Raw genomic sequence first — 6,000 nt, forward strand, 5'->3', positions numbered from 1 at the left:
GGAATAAGCTAGTCCATCTCTGCCTTAGAACCCCATCCTTCGTTCCTTCTGGTTCCATTTTGCAATCTCCTGTCTGATTTTTCTACCTCTTGCCTCCCCTCCCTGCTCTCCTCAGCAAGGTCAGGGTCAGTCATGTGAACACTGCACCATCAAGGAAACCAGAGAACTTTGTTGTTGCTGGGGAAGAGTAAACTGCATTAAAAATGAGGCCATAGGATAGAGGAGAGGCGTTTCTGAGAACTGTCAGGTGGTAGGTGTGGGTTGTTGACTGAAAATCTTTTAGGAATCACTAGGAAGACAAAAACAGCAGCATCCTTCCAATCACTCATGCCTCCAGCAGGCCATCCCAATTCACTGTGCCTGCACAACCACTCAGCCTGCCATCCGTGCGACCGTGAGCCAGCAGCTTCACTCATCTGCGAAATAGGTCTGATCGAGACAAAGAAAAGCCACCGGATTCACCTGTCCACAAAACAGGAGCACGCAGGTACCTGAGAATTCTTTTGGGACTAGTGGGACCTCAGAGTGTTAAGGGGACTGAGCTGATAAAGAGGTCATGGTCCCATTAGGTTGGGCAGAGCAGAGGCGGCTCCAGCACCCTGCCAAAGTCAAGCTGACACTCCCAACCAGGAATGTTGCCAAGTCACCCTAATCTTGCCTCTGCACAGGTCAGCACCTGCCATCATATGCATACACAAGCTTCCTTCTCCCACCCCCCACATCCAAGATGTATAAAAGTCCAATGCTCTATACCCTGGGGGGCCACTTTCCTCATGTGTTCACCCCACCTTGTGGAAGTGGTCCCGGGCTGTCTCCCATCAGGGAATGGTCTGTCAGGCCCTCTCCCGTCACTAGTAAAACTCTTTGCTTGAACCGAAAGCCTCTTTCTCACTCTCAAATGCCTCTGAACCTCACAGATCCAAACTCTCACCTTGATAATTATTTCATCAGAACAACAGAATCGGTGGCTGGTGCTGCAAGAATTTTAAATCTTCCATCTGTGGGTTTATTTCTCCCAAGTGGCAGCAACAGGCAGGGCTTGGCCAGGCTGAAGCCAGGAACTAAGAACTCCATCCTACTCTGCTACATGGAGACAGGGAGCCAAATACTCATGTCACCTTGTGCTACTTTCCCAGGTGTTCTGGCAGAGGGCTGGATCTGAAACAGAGTCACCAGGATTAAAACCGGATCTCTGAAATGAGACAACAGCATTGCAGCTTAACCCACTGTACCACTGTGCTAGGCCCTGACATTAAAAGTATTTAACACAGAGGAGAAATCCATCAATTTCCAATACTACAACTGTGTCTTATAAATGTTAACCTTACATAAGAGGACAAGGGACCAGCAAGAAAAGAAGCTGCTCCAGTGACATGATGGGGGTGGTGATGCTGATGGCAAAAGATCACACACGTGGCGGAGGTAAGTTCTGCCAAGGACACACCACAGCTTGCTCTCTTCCCTCACCAGTGTGCGTGTCCATGAAGGCAAGCACCTGGCATAGGCAGACACACATGCCAGGCAATCCTGCATACACACACGAGGACCTAGTCAACAATGTACACAGCACTCAAGACCATATTTGTGTTTCTAAATAATTGTAAGAACAATTTTTTGAGACTTTCCATAGAATGGCCCCAGATGATCTCACCACAGAACTAATTTTCTCTGTGGGTATGTCTTCTCTTGCAACACACTACATGGGCTAACCTAGCACAGAATGGCCCCAGGGAAGAATCTAGATTTGCTTTGCCATCAACTTCAAAGCGCCAATGGCTACTTGAACACATCAGATGGCCAGACATGGGAGGCAGGACCTTCGATCGATTTTGAAAAATTGCCATGGGGACTTCTGGACTCTGCCCTGACTTGTCAAACCAATTCCTGCTAGGATTTCCACCATAAACCAGCCTCAGCACCTCAGCCCGACACAGGAACCCCCATGTTCAATCCAGGTAGCCTGCAAAGTAGGAAAAGAATGGGAAATCTGGATGGAGAAAATCCATGTTCATATTCCAGAAGAAGTGTGGTACAACTCCAGATGCCTACACACCTCACACCTGTCTCTATCTACAAACTGGGGGATGAGAAATGCCAACCTCCTGGAGTGGGAAGGAGACGCTTGTATACAGCAGGCCAAGCCAAGTGTCCCATATCCAAAACATATGGGACCAGAAGGTTTCAGGAATGTATACACAAACATAAGGAGATAGTCTTCAGGCAGCTGTGTGTGTGGGGAGGGGGAACAAAATTAATTTGAGTCTTGTGGACACCTCATACACACAGCCAGAAGATTATTGGAGATGGGGTCATTACCAAGTGACAAGGAAGTCATTAGGTTGACCACAAAGTCAATGTGAATAACAGCCTTACAAGAGCGGAAGCCTGCACATACACACAGGATGCGGCCTGAAGAATAAGGCAGACTGATGTGCAGTGCGTCTATAAGCCAAAGATCACCAGAAGCCATGAGAACCAAGCAGAAAGGCCCACAGTGGGTTCTCCTTCATGGCCCCAGGTCTCCCGGGCTTCAGGAGGCTCCAGCCACACTACTTGCGTAGCTTCATTAACAGTGACCCCAGAAATAGCATCCTGGAGCTGTCACTGCCTCATGTGCACCACTCCCACCAGAATCCCACAGGTGGGGGAGCTTAGGAGGACGGAGGCTGGTGGGTGAGAGTGCAGGAGGCTATCAAGTCCTCCCTCCCACATCCAGTGAGGAGTGTCATGCCACATCAGCCATGGGGAAGGCAGAAAACTGAGGGGAGAGCTGGAGAGGAAGGAAAGGTTGCGCTCACCTTTGCAGCAAACCTACCCCGGCGGGAAGCACCACTGCCGACCTGACTGTGTCAATGAACTTCCCATCACACAGCAGGTGCCTGCACTGACAACATCAGCAGGTGTTCAACTTGTTTAAGAATCAGGATGGACCATGAACCTTGGCCTAGAGGCCGCGGGCTGCTCCCCAGGGCGGGGGCGGCCCAGCCAGGCCGGATCTGAGAACCAGGACTCAGCATGCCAAGACCACTGCCGCGAGGCAGTGAGGGAGTCCCTATCTTTGGGCAGCCAGTGCACCAAATGGTGCCAGGCTCTGCCTGCTGGCTGCCCTGCCGCGAGCTACGGAGTTTTTACCATCCGAAAAAGCTGCTTCGCTAGCAGCCTTGGGGACCACCTCAGAACTGGACTAAAGTCCCATCTCCGCCCTGCTCCTATGCGTTGGGAACGGGCAAGTTGGGTGAGTTTCATTTTTAGGGTGGGGGCGAATTGAAACCTCGGCAAAGTGGCGGGTTGCCAGGGGTGCCTCCATTCGGTGAAACTCTGCCGCAGAATGGTGCCAAACCCCGCTGGCGCATTCTCGGTCCCCCTCAAACCCCGGGGGGGGGGCAACGGAGTCCCCAGGCTGGCAGCCTGGGGGCCACCTCAGAGCTGGACTAAAGTCCAAGCTCCACCCTGCTCCCGTTAGGTGGGAGCGAGCAACTTGGGTGAGTTTCATTTGCCAAACCCGCAGCAAGGAAGCTGAGGGCGAGTCCTCTGTTCTGGGCGAGCTCAGAGATTTTTACAATATGGAAAGCTATTTGGGGACACCCATCAATAGGACCAACTTTGGTATAGGGGAGACAGGATTCCTTGCAGTGTCCAGGAACAGAAGCTTGAATCTCTAGGACAACACACCCATCGCCCTCATTGGAGGATGAACTGGATTGGAAAGTGGCACGATCTAGGGCTCGGGGGTTCAAACCTCCGGCAACTGGGAAGTTGCCAGGGGGCCGCAGGATGGGGAGTCTTGCTCAGACCCTGACTCTAGCCACCAGGTGCCCAAGGCAAACTGTGCCCGGGCCTGCCAGGATAGAACACAGGTCAAGCCGAGTTGGGCCATTACACCTGCTACTCTGCTTGAATCAAGGATGTGAAGCCACAATGTCTAAGGTTGAGGCTAGGACAAATGAGGGACTGAAACAAGCTGAGTCAGAGCAACCACTGGCAGGCATATGATCTAAGGCTAGTAACAGGCCCAGTCTGGGAATCAAGGGGATACCCTAACTGGGTTGAGACTCCCCTCAAGGGGAACGTGTGCGGGAATGGGGGCTGTGTCCCAACCTAGAAATAGTTGTAGTCTCCCAAGGCACTAATATGGGCTGGGATTGGATGCACCGGACTGTGCCTGACCCCAACACTGTCTGGTGTCCTGGATAACCAGGGTAAGCATGAGACTGACTAGGCTAGGTCTCGACCCCCCACTGAGCCACTTGTGAACTGTACGTGGGTATAGACGAGCCACAGCTGGGCTGAAACATCCTATAACGGGAACCAGAATGGGGTGAAAGCCAGCCAGGTTAAGCCACTGTTCCTGCTTGGACAGGAGGTGAACGGAGAAGAACTGGCTCAAAAAAACCCCCCTGGTATGCACGTAACTTGGCAATGGGAGATGCTCAGAGGGAAGTGCCTGGGCAACTCCTCTGGCAAGATACAGACCCTCCAGGTTAGCGCAAGAAGCACAATAGGAAACAGCCCAGAAGAGGCCATGGAAAATTTCCCACAGGCATACATTTGGCACGGGACAGGGGCAGACCAGGCTGAATCAGTGCATGTTGTCCACTGGCAAATCCAAACACCGGAACAGAGAGTGGGTTGGTCTGGATCTGGTTGCGACAAAACCAGTGTACAATGTGGAATGTCAGGGCAAGGTCACCGGTACTAGATTTGACTGCAGCGCCCAACCAGCATACGTGAGAACCAGGAGGGGCAGAGCCAGCATGGGAATTTAGGGGCTGGTCCCCTCACCGGACTGCTACTCCCACAGGAGAGCGTGGGCTGGTCTGGGGACAGACCACACTAAGCAGGGCTACAACACCTGTGCGCCGCATGGGTACGAGACCAGGGAAAAGCCAGGCTGAGCAAATTATCCCCTGCTGGGGCAAGCCTAAATTAGAATGGATGAGGGGTGTAAGGACTTAGTTGCAACACCAGCTGACAGAAGCTGGCTCTGGGGACTAACTCTGTTAAGTCAAATCGCGGAACCACCAGATAAGTGCATAAACAGGGATGGTGAGTGACCCAGGAAGGAAACCATGGGTTCCCCCTCTGGGTCACTGCTCCCGCGGGAGGACATGATAACTTGGAAGGGGGCTGGGGTGGCTAGACAGAGAGGAACACAACAACATCTGTGGGGTCAGGATGGCTGAGCTGGTTAGTTAGAACTAAGTTTTAAAACCCAGGGACAAATACAAGAGCTAAATGGGATGTGGGACAGACTGGACTAGTCTGCTATACACACAGGCAAACCAGGATAGGGGGCAGGCCTAGTGGGGGTTATTGTGGGTCGCCCCGACTAGGCTCCAGCCCCCACTGGCTGATACAAGTGCCGAGTACGTGCTAGGCAAAACCAACCTAGTCTGCAACACCCACTGGTTCCACAGCAACTCCAGTCCAAAAACAAAATCAGCCCAGGAACTGCACCTACAAACTGATTGTGGTGATGACCAGCTGGACTCAGAATGCTAGCCAAGATAAGACAGAGGATATATGTTGGCAGCGAAACCTGGGCGAATGAAGACTCTATGATGGACAGTGTCAATCAGTGAACTCTACAACGACCTCATCGAGCTGGGAGAGGCAAGACTAGCAGTGATTCATAACTAGAGAAATATTAAAACCAATAGGGGTTAAAATAATAATAATAAAAAAAAACCAATAGGGGTTGACCGCAGCTAAATAGTCTCCCCAAGAAGCTGTACATTCCATCTGGACAATGAGCAGCTGGACTATGTGCTTGCCATCTGTTTGCAAGAGAAGAATCTTGATTGAATTTGAACTGTAACGATGCAACGGGGTGGGGGGGGGACCCCAGAGCCTACGAAACTGTCACATAATGCAAAAGAAAAAAAAAAAAAAGAATCAGGATGGAATGTTTTTACCCTGCCTAAATAGTTGGAGCCCAGGCCAACCAGCTCTGCTCCAGGCTTTCAAAATCTTGTACCAACAACAGCAAAGCAGGAGTGG

Source organism: Ochotona princeps, chromosome 3 (genome assembly GCF_030435755.1).
Source record: "Ochotona princeps isolate mOchPri1 chromosome 3, mOchPri1.hap1, whole genome shotgun sequence".
In the NCBI taxonomy this organism is placed as follows: Eukaryota; Metazoa; Chordata; class Mammalia; order Lagomorpha; family Ochotonidae; genus Ochotona; species Ochotona princeps.